Here is a 16,318-nt window from a genome sequence, read left to right as displayed (position 1 = left end):
TAAGTTCAGATGCAATTTCTGTGTTTCATCATCAATAAGTAGGTTCAAGGGATACAGTAAACATGAAGTGAAGCATCGAAATCTAAAACTGGACTCACAGGATAGGTTCAAATCATAGTAGGTTAGAGTGTCACTCCTCTTGTACTTAAGTCGGCATTGTGCATTGTGTAATATATTCGGATGCAATTTCTGTGTTTCATCGTCAATAAGAATGTCCAAGGGATACAGTAAACCTGAAGTGAAGCATCGGAATCTAAAACTGGACTCACAGGAGAGGATCAGATCACAGAAATTTAGAATGTCAGTCCTCTTGTACTTAAGTCGGCATTGTGAGTTTTGTATTAATTTCGGATGCAATTTCTGTGTTTCAACGTCAATAAGAAGGTCCAAGGGATACAGTAAACCTGAAGTGAAGCATCGGAATCTAAAAATGGACTCACAGGATAGGTTCAAATCGTAGAAAGTTAGAGTGTCAATTCTCTTTCACTTAAGTCGGCATTGTGCCTTTTGTATTAAATTCGGATGCAATTCCTGTGTTTAAACGTCAATAAGAAGGTCCAAGAGATCGGTATCTAAAACTGGACTCACAGGAGAGATTCAAATCATGGAATGTTAAGAGTGTCAGTCCTCTTGTACTTAAGTCGGCATTGTGCTTTTTGTATTAAATTCGGATGCAATTTCTGAGTTTCATCGTCACTAAGAAGGTCCAAGGCATACAGTAAACCTGAAGTGAAGCATCGGAATCTAATACTGGACTCATAGGATAGGTTCAAATCATAGAATGATAGATTGTCAGTCCTCTTGTACTTAAGCCATCATTGTGCCTTTGGTAATAAATTCGGATGCAATTTATGTGTTTCATCGTCAATAAGAAGGTCCAAGCGATACAGTAAACCTGAAGTGAAGCATCGGAATCCAAAAGTGGACTCACAGGTGAGGTTCGAGTCATAGAAAGTTAGAGTGACAGTCCTCCTGTTTTTAAGTCGGCATTGTGCCTTTTGTATTAAATTCGGATGCAATTTCTGTGTTTCATCGTTAATAAGAAGGTCCAAGGGATACAGTAAACCTGAAGTGAAGCATCGGAATCTAAAACTGGACTCACAGGAGAGGTTCAAATCATAGAATGTTAGAGTGTCAGTCCTCCTGTACTTAAGTCGGCGTTGTGCCTTTTGTATTAAATTCGGATGCAATTTCTGTGTTTCATCGTCAATTAGAAGGTCCCAGGGATACAGTAAACCAGAAGATAAGCATCCGAATCTGAAACTGGACTCACAGGTGAGGTTCAAATCATTGAAATATGGAGTGTCTGTCCCCTTGTACTTAACTCGGCATTGTGCCTTTTGAATTTAATTCCGATGCAATGCTGTGCCTTATCGTTAATAAGAAAGTCCAAGGTACAAAGTAAACCTGAAGTGAAGCATCGGAATCTAAAACTGGACTCACAGGATAGGTTCAAATCATAGAATATTAGAGTGTCAGTCCTCTTGTACTTAAGTCGGATTTGTGATTTTTGTATTAAATTCGGATTCAATTTCTGTGTTTCATCGTCAATGTGAAGGTCCCAGGTATACAGTAAACCTGAAGTGAAGCATCGGAATCTAAAACTGGACTCACAGGAGAGGTTCAAATCATAGAAAGTTAGAGTGGCAATCCTCTTGTACTTAAGTTGGCATTGTGCCTTTTGTATTAAATTCGGATGCAATTTCTGTGTTCCATCGTCAATAAGAAGGTCCAAGGGGTACAGTAAACATAAAGTAAAGCATCGGAGACTAAAACTGGTCTCACAGGAGAGGTTCAAATCACAGAAAGTTAGAGTGTCAGTCCTCTTGTACTTAAGTCGGCATTGTGCCTTTTGTATTAGATTCGGATGCAATTTCTGTGTTTCTTCGTCAATAAGAAGGTCCAAGGGATACAGTAAACATGAAGTGAAGCATCGGTATCTGAAACTGGACTCACAGGAGATGTTCAAATCATAGAAAGTTAGAGTGTCAGTCCTCCTGTACTTAAGTCGGCATTGTGACTTTTGTATTAAATTCGGATGCAATTTCTGTGTTTCATCGTCAATAAGAAGGTTCCAGGGCTACAGTAAACCTGAAGTGAAGCATCGGAATCTAAAACTGGACTCACAGGATTTGTTCAAATCATAGTAAGTTAGAGTGTCACTCCTTTTGTACTTAAGTCGGCATTGTGCCTTTTGTATTAAATTCGGATGCAATTTCTGTGTTTCATCGTCAATAAGAGGGTCCAAGAGATCGGTATCTAAAACTGGACTCACAGGAGAGGTTCAAATCATAGAAAGTTAGAGTGTCAGTCCTCCTGTACTTAAGTCGGCATTGTGCCTTATGTATCAAATTCGGATGCAATTTCTGTGTTTCATCGTCAATAAGAACGCCCGAGGGATACAGTAAAGCTGAAGTGAAACATCGGAATATAAAACTGGACTCACAGGTGAGGTCCGAATCATAGAAAGTTAGAGTGTCAGTCCTCTTGTACTTAAGTCGGCATTGTGCCTTTTGTATAAAATTCGGATGCAATTTTAGTGTTTCGTCGTCAATAAGAAGGTCCAAAGGATACAGTAAACCTGAAGTGAAGCATCGGAATCTAAAAATGGACTTACAGGATAGGTTCAAATCATAGAAAGTTAGAGTGTCAGTCCTCTTGTACTTAAGTCGGCATTGTGCCTTTTGTATTAAATTCGGATGCAATTTCTGTGTTTCATCGTCAGTAAGAAGGTCCAAGAGATCGGTATCTAAAACTGGACTCACAGGAGAGGTTCAAATCATGGAAAGTTAGATTGACAGTCCTCTTGTACTTAAGTCGGCATTGTGCCTTTTGTATTAAATTCGGATAAAATTTCTGTGTTTCATCGTCAATAAGAAGGTCCAAAGAATACAGTAAACATGAAGTGAAGCATCGGAATCTAAAACTGGACTCACAGGATAGGTTCAAATCATAGTAAGTTAGAGTGTCACTCCTCTTGTACTTAAGTCGGCATTGTGCCTTTTGTATTAAATTCGGATGCAATTTCTGTGTTTCATCGTCAATAAGAAGGTCCAAGGCATACAGTAAACCTGAAGTGAAGCATCGGAATCTAAAACTGGACTCACAGGATAGGTTCAAATCATAGAATGATAGATTGTCAGTCCTCTTGTGCTTAAGTCGGCATTGTGCCTTTTGTATTAAATTCAGATGCAATTTATGTGTTTCATCGTCAATAAGAAGGTCCAAGCGATACAGTGAACCTGAAGTGATGCATCGGAATCTAAAAGTGGACTCACAGGTGAGGATCGAATCATAGAAAGTTAGAGTGTCAGTCCTCTTGTACTTAAGTCGGCATTGTGCCTATTGTATTAAATTCGGATGCAATTTCGGTGTTTCATCGTCAATAAGAAGGTCCAAGGGATACAGTAAACCTGAAGTGAAGCGTCGGAATCTAAAACTGGAGTCACAGCAGAGGTTCAAATCATAGAAAGTTAGAGTGTCCGTCCACTTGTACTTATGTTGGCATTGTGCCTTTTGTATTAAATTCGGATGCAATTACTGTGTTTCATCGTCAATAAGTAGGTCCAAGGGATACAGTGAACCTGAAGTGAAGCATCGGAATCTTAAACTGGACTCACAGGGCAGGTTCAAATCATAGTAAGTTACAGTGTCAGTCCTCCTGTACTTAAGTCGGTATTGTGCTTTTTGTATTAAATTCGGATGCAGTTTCTGTGTTTCATTGTCAATTAGAAGGTCCAAGGGATACATTAAACCTGAAGTGAAGCATCGGATTCTAATACTGGACTCACAGTACAGGTTCAAAGCATAGAGAGTTAGAGTGTCAGTCCTCTTGTACTTAAGTCGGCATTGGGCCTTTTGTGTTAAATTCGGATGCAATTTCTGAGTTTCATCGTCAATAAGAAGGTCCAAGAGATCGGTATCTAAAGCTGGACTCACAGGAGGGGTCAAATCATGGAAAGTTAGAGTGTCAGTCCTCTTGTACTTAAGTCGACATTGTGCCTTTTGTATTAAGTTCAGATGCAATTTCTGTGTATCATCATCAATAAGAAGGTCCAAGGGATACAGTAAACATGAAGTGAAGCATCGGAATTTAAAACTGGACTCACAGGAGAGGTTCAAATCATAGTAAGTTAGAGTGTCACACCTCTTGTACTTCAGTCGGCATTGTGCCTTTTGTATTAAATTCGGATGCCATTTCTGTGTTTCATCGTCAATAAGAAGGTCCAAGGCATACAGTAAACCCGAAGTGAAGCAAAGGAATCTAAAACTGGACTCACAGGATAGGTTCAAAGCATACAATGATAGATTGTCAGTCCTCTTGTTCTTATGTCGGCATTGTGCCTTTTGTATTAAATTCGGATGCAATTTATGTGTTTCATTATCAATAAGAAGGTCCAAGCGATACAGTAAACCTAAAGTGAAGCATCGGAATTTAAAAGTGGACTCACAGGTGAGGTTCGAATCATGGAATGTTAGAGTATCAGTCCTCTTGTACTTCAGTTAGTGTTGTGCCTTTTGTATTAAATTCGGATGAAATTTCTGTGTTTCATCATCAATAAGAAGGTCCAAGGGATACAGTAAACCTGAAGTGAAGAATCGGAAACTAAAACTGGATTCACAGGAGAGGTTCAAAGCATAGAAAGTTTGAGTGTCAGTCCTGTTGTACTTACGTCGGCATTGTGCCTATTGTATTAAATTCGGATGCAGTTTCTGTGTTTCATCGTCATTAAGAACGTCCAAGGGATACAGTAAACCTGAAGTGAAGCATCGGAATCTAAAAGTGGAATCACAGGTGAGGTTCAAATCATAGAAAGTTAGAGTGACAGTCCTCTTGTACTTAAGTCGGCATTGTGCCTTTTGTATTAAATTCGGATGCGATTTCTGTGTTTCATCGTCAATAAGAAGGTCCAAGGGATACAGTAAACCAGAAGGGAAGCACCGGAATCTAAAAACGGACTCACTGGATAGGTTCAAATTATAGAAAGTTAGGGTGTCAGTTCTCTTGTACTTCAGTCGGGATTGTTATTTTTGTATTAAATTCGGGTGCAATTTCTGTGTTTCATCGTCAGTAAGAAGGTCCAAGAGATCGGTATCTAAAACTGGACTCACAGGAGAGGTTCAAATCATGGAAAGTTAGAGTGACAGCCCTCTTGTACTTAAGTCGGCATTGTTCCTTTTGTATTAAATTCGGATAAAATTTCTGTGTTTTATCGTTAATAAGAAGGTCCAAGAAATACAGCAAACATGAAGTGAAGCATCGGAATCTAAAACTGGACTCACAGGATAGGTTCAAATCATAGTAAGCTAGAGTGTCACTCCTCTTGTACTTATGTCGGCATTGTGCCTTTTGTATTAAATTCGGATGCAATTTCTGTGTTTCATCGTCAATAAGAAGGTCCAAAGGATACAGTAAACCTGAAGTGAAGCATCGGAATCTAAAAATGGACTCACAGGATAGGTTCAAATCATAGAAAGTTAGAGTGTCAGTTCTCTTGTACTTAAGTCGGCATTGTGCCTTTTGTATTAAATTCGGATGCAATTTCTGTGTTTCATCGTTAGTAAGAAGGTCCAAGAGATCGGTATCTAAAACTGGACTCACAGGAGAGGTTCAAATCATGGAAAGTTAGAGTGACAGCCCTCTTGTACTTAAGTCGGCATTGTGCCTTTTGTATTAAGTTCAGATGCAATTTCTGTGTTTCATCATCAATAAGAAGGTCCAAGGGATACAGTAAACATAAGGTGAAGCATCGGAATCTAAAACTGGACTCACAGGAGAGGTTCAAATCATAGTAAGTTAGAGTGTCACACCTCTTGTACTTCAGTCGGCATTGTGCCTTTTGTATTAAATTCGGATGCCATTTCTGTGTTTCATCGTCAATAAGAAGGTCCAAGGCATACAGTAAACCCGAAGTGAAGCAAAGGAATCTAAAACTGGACTCACAGGATAGGTTCAAATCATACAATGATAGATTGTCAGTCCCCTTGTGCTTAAGTCGGCATTGTGCCTTTTGTATTAAATTCAGATGCAATTTATGTGTTTCATCGTCAATAAGAAGGTCCAAGCGATACAGTGAACCTGAAGTGAAGCATCGGAATCTAAAAGTGGAATCACAGGTGAGGTTCGAATCATAGAAAGTTAGAGTGACAGTCCTCTTGTACTTAAGTCGGCATTGTGCCTGTTGTATTAAATTCGGATGCAATTTCTGTGTTTCATCGTCAATAAGAAGGTCCAAGGGATACAGTAAACCAGAAGGGAAGCACCGGAATCTAAAAACGGACTCACAGGATAGGTTCAAATTATAGAAAGTTAGAGTGTCAATTCTCTTGTACTTCAGTCGGCATTGTTATTTTTGTATTAAATTCGGGTGCAATTTCTGTGTTTCATCGTCAATAAGAAATTCCAAGAGATCGGTATCTAAAACTGGACTCACAGGAGAGGTTAAATCATGGAAAGTCAGAGTGTCAGTCCTCTTGTACTTGAGTCGGCATTGTGCCTTTTGTATTAAATTCGGATGCAATTTCTGTGTTTCATCGTCAGTAAGAAGGTCCAAGAGATCGGTATCTAAAACTGGACTCACAGGAGAGGTTCAAATCATGGAAAGTTAGAGTGACAGCCCTCTTGTACTTAAGTCGGCATTGTGCCTTTTGTATTAAATTCGGATAAAATTTCTGTGTTTCAGCATCAATAAGAAGGTCCAAGGGATACAGTAAACATGAAGTGAAGCATCGGAATCTAAAACTGGACTCACAGGATAGGTTCAAATCATAGTAAGTTAGAGTGTCACACCTCTTGTACTTCAGTCGGCATTGTGCATTTGTATTAAATTCGGATGCCATTTCTGTGTTTCATCGTCAATAAGAAGGTCCAAGGCATACAGTAAACCCGAAGTGAAGCAAAGGAATCTAAAACTGGACTCACAGGATAGGTTCAAATCATACAATGATAGATTGTCAGTCCTCTTGTACTTATGTCGGCATTGTGCCTTTTGTATTAAATTCGGATGCAATTTATGTGTTTCATCGTCAATAAGAAAGTCCAAGCGATACAGTAAACCTGAAGTGAAGCATCGGAATTTAAAAGTGGACTCACAGGTGAGGTTCGAATCATAGAATGTTAGAGTATCAGTCCTCTTGTACTTAAGTTAGCGTTGTGCCTTTTGTATTAAATTCGGATGAAATTTCTGTGTTTCATCATCAATAAGAAGGTCCAAGGGATACAGTAAACCTGAAGTGAAGAATCGGAATCTAAAACAGGATTCACAGGAGAGGTTCAAAGCATAGAAAGTTAGAGTGTCAGTCCGGTTGTACTTACGTCGGCATTGTGCCTTTTGTATTAAATTCGGATGCAGTTTCTGTGTTTCATCGTCATTAAGAACGTCCAAGGGATACAGTAAACCTGAAGTGAAGCATCGGAATCTAAAAGTGGAATCACAGGTGAGGTTCGAATCATAGAGAGTTAGAGTGAAAGTCCTCTTGTACTTAAGTCGGCATTGTGCCTGTTGTATTAAATTCGGATGCAATTTCTGTGTTTCATCGTCAATAAGAAGGTCCAAGGGATACAGTAAACCAGAAGGGAAGCACCGGAATCTAAAAACGGACTCACAGGATAGGTTCAAATTATAGAAAGTTAGAGTGTCAGTTCTCTTGTACTTCAGTCGGCATTGTTATTTTTGTATTAAATTCGGGTGCAATTTCTGTGTTTCATCGTCAATAAGAAATTCCAAGAAATCGGTATCTAAAACTGGACTCACAGGAGAGGTTAAATCATGGAAAGTCAGAGTTTCAGTCCTCTTGTACTTAAGTCGGCATTGTGCCTTTTGTATTAAATTCGGATGCAATTTCTGTGTTTCATCGTCAGTAAGAAGGTCCAAGAGATCGGTATCTAAAACTGGACTCACAGGAGAGGTTCAAATCATGGAAAGTTAGAGTGACAGCCCTCTTGTACTTAAGTCGGCATTGTGCCTTTTGTATTAAATTCGGATAAAATTTCTGTGTTTCATCGACAATAAGAAGGTCCAAGGGATACAGTAAACATGAAGTGAAGCATCGGAACCTAAAACTGGACTCACAGGATAGGTTCAAATCAAAGTAAGTTAGAGTGTCACTCCTCCTGTACTTAAGTCGGCGTTGTGCCTTTTGTATTAAATTCGGATGCAATTTCTATGTTTCATCGTCAATAAGAAGGTCCAAGGCATACAGTGAACCTGAAGTGAAGCATCAGAATCTAAAACTGGAGTCACAGCAGAGGTTCAAATCATAGAAATTTAGAGTGTCCGTTCTCTTGTACTTATGTCGGCATTGTGCCTTTTGTGTTAAATTCGGATGCAATTTCTGTGTTTCATCGTCAATAAGAAGGTCAAAGAGATCGGTATCTAAAGCTGGACTCACAGGAGAGGTTCAAATCATGGAAAGTTAGAGTGTCACTCCTCTTGTACTTAAGTCGACGTTGTGCCTTTTGTATTAAGTTCAGATGCAATTTCTGTGTTTCATCATCAATAAGTAGGTTCAAGGGATACAGTAAACATGAAGTGAAGCATCGGAATCTAAAACTGGACTCACAGGATAGGTTCAAATCATACTAAGTTAGAGTGTCACACCTCTTGTACTTCAGTCGGCATTGTGCATTTGTATTACATTCGGATGCCATTTCTGTGTTTCATCGTCAATAAGAAGGTCCAAGGCAAACAGTAAACCTGAAGTGAAGCATCGGAATCTAAAACTGGACTCACAGGATAGGTTCAAATCATAGAATGATAGATTGTCAGTCCTCTTGTACTTAAGTCGGCGTTGTGCCTTTTGTATTAATATCGGATGCAATTTCTGTGTTTCATCGTCAATAAGCTGGTCCAAGGGATACAGTAAACCTGAAGGGAAGCATCGGAATCTAAAAATGGACTCACAGGATAGGTTCAAATTATAGAAAATTAGAGTGTCAGTTCTCTTGTACTTAAGTCCGCATTGTTATTTTTGTATTAAATTCTGATGCAATTTCTGTGTTTCATCGTCAATAAGAAGGTCCAAGAGATCGGTATCTAAAACTGGACTCACAGGAGAGGTTCAAATCATGGAAAGTTAGAGTGTCAGTCCTCTTGTACTTAAGTCGGCATTGTGCCTTTTGTATTAAAATCGGATGAAAATTCTGTGTTTTATCATCAATAAGAAGGTCCAAGGGATACAGTTAACATGAAGTGAAGCATCGGGATCTAAAACTGGACTCACAGGATAGGTTCAAATCATAGTAAGTTAGAGTGTCACTCCTCTTGTACTTAAGTCGGCATTGTGCCTTTTGGTTTAAATTCGAATGCAATTTCTGTGTTTCGTCGTCAATAAGAAGGTCCAAGGCATTCAGTAAACCTGAAATGAAGCATCGGAATCTAAAACTGGACTCACAGGATAGGTTCAAATCATAGTAGGTTAGAGTGTCACTCCTCTTGTACTTAAGTCGGCATTGTGCATTGTGTATTATATTCGGATGCAATTTCTGTGTTTCATCGTCAATAAGAATGTCCAAGGGATACAGTAAACCTGAAGTGAAGCATCGGAATCTAAAACTGGACTCACAGGAGAGGATCAGATCATAGAAATTGAGAATGTCAGTCCTCTTGTACTTAAGTCGGCATTGTGCCTTTTGTATTACATTCAGATGCAATTTCTGTGTTTCATCGTTAATAAGAAGGTCCAAGGGATACAGTAAACCTGAAGTGAAGCATCGGAATCTAAAACAGGACTCACAGGAGAGGCTCAAAGCATAGAAAGTTAGAGTGTCAGTCCTCTTGTACTTACGTCGGCATTGTGCCTTCTGTATTAAATTCGGATGCAATTTCTGTGTTTCATCGTCAATAAGAACGTCCAAGGGATAATGTAAAGCTGAAGTGAAGCATCGGAATCTAAAACTGGACTCACAGGAGAGGTTCGAATCATAGAAAGTTAGAGTATCAGTCCTCTTGTACTTAAGTCGGCATTGTGAGTTTTGTATTAATTTCGGATGCAATTTCTGTATTTCAACGTCAATAAGAAGGTCCAAGGGATACAGTAAACCTGAAGTGAAGCATCGGAATCTAAAAATGGACTCACAGGATAGGTTCAAATCATAGAAAGTTAGAGTGTCAATTCTCTTTTACTTAAGTCGGCATTGTGCCTTTTGTATTAAATTCGGATGCAATTCCTGTGTTTAAACGTCAATAAGAAGGTCCAAGAGATCGGTATCTAAAACTGGACTCACAGGAGAGGTTCAAATCATGGAATATTAGAGTGTCAGTCCTCTTGTACTTAAGTCGGCATTGTGCTTTTTGTATTAAATTCGGATGCAATTTCTGAGTTTCATCGTCTCTAAGAAGGTCCAAGGCATACAGTAAACCTGAAGTGAAGCATCGGAATCTAATACTGGACTCATAGGATAGGTTCAAATCATAGAATGAAAGATTGTCAGTCCTCTTGTACTTAAGCCATCATTGTGCCTTTTGTATTAAATTCGGATGCAATTTATGTGTTTCATCGTCGATAAGATGGTCCAGGCGATACAGTAAACCTGAAGTGAAGCATCGGAATCTAAAAGTGGACTCACAGGTGAGGTTCGAGTCATAGAAAGTTAGAGTGACAGTTCTCTTGTTCTTAAGTCGGCATTGTGCCTTTTGTATTAAATTCGGATGCAATTTCTGTGTTTCATCGTTAATAAGAAGGTCCAAGGGATACAGTAAACCTGAAGTGAAGCATCGGAATCTAAAACTGGACTCACAGGAGAGGTTCAAATCATAGAATGTTAGAGTGTCAGTCCTCCTGTACTTAAGTCGGCATTGTGCCTTTTGTATTAAATTCGGATGCAATTTCTGTGTTTCATCGTCAATTAGAAGGTCCCAGGGATACAGTAAACCAGAAGAGAAGCATCCGAATCTGAAACTGGACTCACAGGTGAGGTTCAATTCATTGAAAGTTGTAGTGTCTGTCCTCTTGTACTTAACTCGGCATTGTGCATTTTGAATTTAATTCCGATGCAATTCTGTGCCTTATCGTTAATAAGAAGGTCCAAGGTACAAAGTAAACCTGTAGTGAAGCATCGGAATCTAAAACTGGACTCACAGGATAGGTTCAAATCACAGAATATTAGAGTGTCAGTCCTCTTGTACTTAAGTCGGATTTGTGCCTTTCGTATTAAATTCGGATTCAATTTCTGTGTTTCATCGTCAATGTGAAGGTCCCAGGTATACAGTAAACCTGAAGTGAAGCATCGGAATCTAAAACTGGACTCACAGGAGAGGTTCAAATCATAGAAAGTTAGAGTGGCAATCCTCTTGTACTTAAGTTGGCATTGTGCCTTTTGTATTAAATTCGGATGCAATTTCTGTGTTCCATCGTCAATAAGAAGGTCCAAGGGGTACAGTAAACACGAAGTAAAGCTTCAGAGTCTAAAACTGGTCTCACAGGAGAGGTTAAAATCACAGAAAGTTAGAGTGTCAGTCCTCTTGTACTTAAGTCGGCATTGTGCCTTTTGTATTAGATTCGGATGCAATTTCTGTGTTTCTTCGTCAATAAGAAGGTCCAAGGGATACAGTAAACATGAAGTGAAGCATCGGTATCTGAAACTGGACTCACAGGAGAGGTTCAAATCATAGAAAGTTAGAGTGTCAGTCTTCCTGTACTTAAGTCGGCATTGTGACTTTTGTATTAAATTCGGATGCAATTTCTGTGTTTCATCGTCAATAAGAAGGTTCCAGGGCTACAGTTAACCTGAAGTGAAGCATCGGAATCTAAAACTGGACTCACAGGATTTGTTTAAATCATAGTAAGTTAGAGTGTCACTCCTTTTGTACTTAAGTCGGCTTTGTGCCTTTTGTATTAAATTCGGATGCAATTTCTGTGTTTCATCGTCAATAAGAAGGTCCATGGCGTACAGTAAACCTGAAGTGAAGCATCGGAATCTAAAACTGGACTCTCAGGATAGGTTCAAATCATAGAATGATAGGTTGTCAGTCCTCTTGCACTTAAGTCAGCATTGTGCCTTTTGTATTAAATTCGGATGCAATATCTGTATTTCATCGTCAATAAGAGGGTCCAAGAGATCGGTATCTAAAACTGGACTCACAGGAGAGGTTCAAATCTTAGAAAGTTAGAGTGTCAGTCCTCTAGTATTTAAGTCGGCATTGTGCCTTTCCTATTAAATTCGAATGCAATTTCTGTGTTTCATCGTCAATAAGAAGGTCCAACGGATACAGTATACATGAAGTGCAGCATCGGAATCTAAAACTGGACTCACAGGAGAGGTTCAAATCATAGAAAGTTTGAGTGTCAGTCCTCCTGTACCTAAGTCAGCATTGTGCCTTTTGTATTAAATTCGGATGGAATTTCTGTGCTTCATCGTCAATAAGAATGTCCAAGGGATACAGTAAACCTGAAGTGAAGCGTCGGAATCTAAAACTGGACTCACAGGAGAGGTTAAAGGCATAGAAAGTTATAGTGTCAGTCCTCTTGTACTTAAGTCGGCATTGTGCCTTTTGCATTAAATTCAGATGCAATTTCTGTGTTTCATTGTCAATAAGAAGGTCCAAGTTATACAGTAAAACCTGAAGTGCAGCATCGGAATCTAAAGCCGGACTCGCAGGTGAGGATCAAATCATAGAAAGTTAGAGTGTCAGTCCTCCCATACTTAAGTCGGCATTGTGCCTTTTGTATTAAATTCGGATGCGATTTCTGTGTTTCATCGCCATAAGAAGGTCCAAGGTATACAGTAAATCTGAAGTGAAGCATCGGAATCTAAAACTGGACTCACAGGTGAGGTTCGAATCATAGAAAGTTAGAGTGTCAGTCCTCTTGTACTGAAGTCGGGATTGTGCCTTTTGTATTAAACTCGGATGCAATATCCGTGTTTCATCGTCAATAAGAAGGTCCAAGGGATGCAGTAAACCTGAAGTGAAGCATCGGAATCTAAAACTGGACTCACAGCAGAGGTTCAAATCATAGAAAGTTAGAGTGTCAGTCCTCTTGTACTTAAGTCGGCATTGTGCCTTTTGTATTAAATTCGGATGCAATTTCTGTGTTTCATCGTCAATAAGAAGGTCCAAGTGATACAGTAAGCCTGAAGTGAAGCATCGGAATCTACAACTGGACTCACAGGAGAGGTTCAAATCATAGAAAGTTTGAGTGTCGGTCCTCTTGTACTTAAGTCAGCATTGTGCCTTTTGTATTAAATTCGGATGCAATTTCTGTGTTTTATCGTCAATAATAAGGTCCAAGGGGTACAGTAAACCTAAAGTAAAGCATCGGAATCTAAGACTGGACTCACAGGAGAGGTTCAAATCATAGAAAGTTTGAGTGTCAGTCCTCTTGTACATAAGTCGGCATTGTGCCTTTTGTATTACGAGAACAGTTCAATAAGTAATGCAACACATTTTTTTTTCTGAAACATGGGTTGTTTTATTCAGCATTGAAATACACCAGGTTATTCCCCAATCTTTTAGCTACACAACACTATTTTTCAACGTAATCTCCATTCAATGCTACGGCCTTACGCCACCTTGAAATGAGGGCCTGTATGCCTGCACGGTACCATTCCACTGGTCGATGTCCGAGCCAACGTCCTACTGCATCAATAAGTTCTTCATCATCCGCGTAGTGCCTCCCTCGGATTGCGTCCTTCATTGGGCCAAACATATGGAAATCCGACGGTGCGAGATCGGGGCTGTAGTGTGCATGAGGAAGAACAGTCCACTGAAGTTTTGTGAGCTCCTCTCGGGTGCGAAGACTTGTGTGAGGTCTTGCGTTGTCATGAAGAAGGAGAAGTTCCTTCAGATTTTTGTGCCTACGAACACGCTGAAGTCGTTTCTTCAATTTCTGAAGAGTAGCACAATCCACATCAGAGTTGATCGTTTGACCATGGGGAAGGACATCGAACAGAATAACCCCTTCAGCGGCGCAGAAGACTGTAACCATGACTTTACCGGCTGAGGGTATGGCTTTAAACTTTTTCTTGGTGGGGAAGTGGATGTGGCGCCACTCCATTGATCGCCGTTTTGTTTCAGGTTCGAAATGATGAACCCATGTTTCATCGCCTGTAACAATCTTTGACAAGAAATTGTCACCCTCAGCCACATGACGAGCAAGCAATTCCGCACAGATGGTTCTCCTTTGCTCTTTATGGTGTTCGGTTAGACAACGAGGGACCCAGCGGGAACAAACCTTTGAAGATCCAAACTGGTGAACAATTGTGCAGCACTACCAAAAGAGATATCAAGTTGAGCATTGAGTTGTTTGATGGTGATCCGTCGATCATCTCGAACGAGTGTGTTCGCACGCTCCGCCATTGCAGGAGTCAGCTCAGCACGGCCGACCCGCACGCGGGAGATCAGACAGTCTTGCTTGACCTTGCGGCGATGATGACACACGCTTTGCCCAACGACTCACCGTGCTTTTGTCCACTGCCAGATCACCGTAGACATACTGCAAGCGCCTATGAATATCTGATATGCCCTGGTTTTCCGCCAAAAGAAACTCGATCACTGCCCGTTGTTTGCAACGCACATCCGTTACAGACGCCATTTTAACAGCTCCGTACAGCGCTGCCACTTGTCGGAAGTCAATGAAACTATACGAGACGAAGCGGGAATGTTTGAAAATATTCCACAAGAAATTTCCGGTTTTTTCAACCAAAATTGGCCGAGAAAAAAAATGTGTTGCATTACTTATTGAACTGCCCTCGTAAATTCGGATGCAATTTCTGTGTTTCATCGTCAATAAGAAGGTCCAAGGTATTCAGTAAACCTAAAGTGAAGCATCGGAATCTAAAACTGGACTCACAGGAGAGGTTCAAATCATAGAATGTTAGAGTATCAGTCCTCCTGTCCTTAAGTCGGCATTGTGGCTTTTGTATTAAATTCGGATGCAATTTCTGTGTTTCGTCGTCAATAAGAAGGTCCCAGGGATACAGTAAACCTAAAGTGAAGCATTGGAATCTAAAACTGGACTCACAGGAGAGGTTCAAATCATAGCAAATTAGAGTGTCAGTCCTCTTGTACTTAAGTCGGCATTGTGACTTTTGTATTAAATTCGGATGTAATTTCTGTGTTTCATCGTCAATAAGAAGGTCCAAGGTGTTCACTAACCTGAAGTGAAGCATCGGAATCTAAAATTGGACTCACAGCGCAGGTTCAAATCATAGTAAGTTAGAGTGTCAGTCCTCCTGTTCTTAAGTCGGCATTGGTCCTTTTGTATTAAATTCGGATGCAATTACTGTGTTTCATCGTCAATAAGAAGGTCCAAGAGATACAGTAAACATGAAGTGAAGCATCGGTATCTGAAACTGGACTCACAGGAGAGGTTCAAATCATAGAAAGTTAGAGTGTCAGTCCTCCTGTACTTAAGTCGGCATTGTGGCTTTTGTATTAAATTCGGATGCAATCTCTGTGTTTCATCGTCAATAAGAAGGTCCCAGGGATACAGTAAACCTAAAGTGAAGCATTGGAATCTAAAACTGGACTCACAGGAGAGGTTCAAATCATAGCAAATTAGAGTGTCAGTCCTCTTGTACTTAAGTCGGCATTGTGCCTTTTGTATTAGATTCGGATGCAATTTCTGTGTTTCTTCGTCAATAAGAAGGTTCCAGGGCTACAGTAAACCTGAAGTGAAGCATCGGAATCTAAAACTGGACTCACAGGATTTGTTCAAATCATTGTAAGTTAGAGTGTCACTCCTTTTGTACTTAAGTCGGCATTGTGCCTTTTGTATTAAATTCGGATGCAATTTCTGTGTTTCATCGTCAATAAGAAGGTCCAAGGCGTACAGTAAGCCTGAAGTGAAGCATTGGAATCTAAAACTGGACTCACAGGATATGTTCAAATCATAGAATGATAGATTGTCAGTCCTCTTGCTCTTAAGTCGGCATTGTGCCTTTTGTATTAAATTCGGATGCAATTTCTGTATTTCATCGTCAATAAGAGGGTCCAAGAGATCGGTATCTAAAACTGGACTCACAGGAGAGGTTCAAATCATAGAAAGTTAGAGTGTCAGTCCTCCTGTACGTAAGTCGGCATTGTGCCTTATGTATTAAATTCGGATGCAATTTCTGTGTTTCATCGTCAATAAGAAGGTTCCAGGGCTACAGTAAACCTGAAGTGAAGCATCGGAATCTAATACTGGACTCATTGAATAGGTTCACATCATAGTAAGTTAGAGTGTCACTCCTTTTGTACTTATGTCGGCATTGTTCCTTTTGTATTAAATTCGGATGCAATTTCTGTGTTTCATCGTCAATAAGAAGGTCCATGGCGTACAGTAAACCTGAAGTGAAGCATCGGAATCTAAAACTGGACTCACAGGATAGGTTCAA

This window comes from Schistocerca serialis, chromosome 2, assembly GCF_023864345.2.
Source record: "Schistocerca serialis cubense isolate TAMUIC-IGC-003099 chromosome 2, iqSchSeri2.2, whole genome shotgun sequence".
NCBI lineage: Eukaryota > Metazoa > Arthropoda > Insecta > Orthoptera > Acrididae > Schistocerca > Schistocerca serialis.
The sequence above is the reverse complement of the archived record's forward strand: the minus strand, read 5'-3'. Positions refer to the sequence as shown.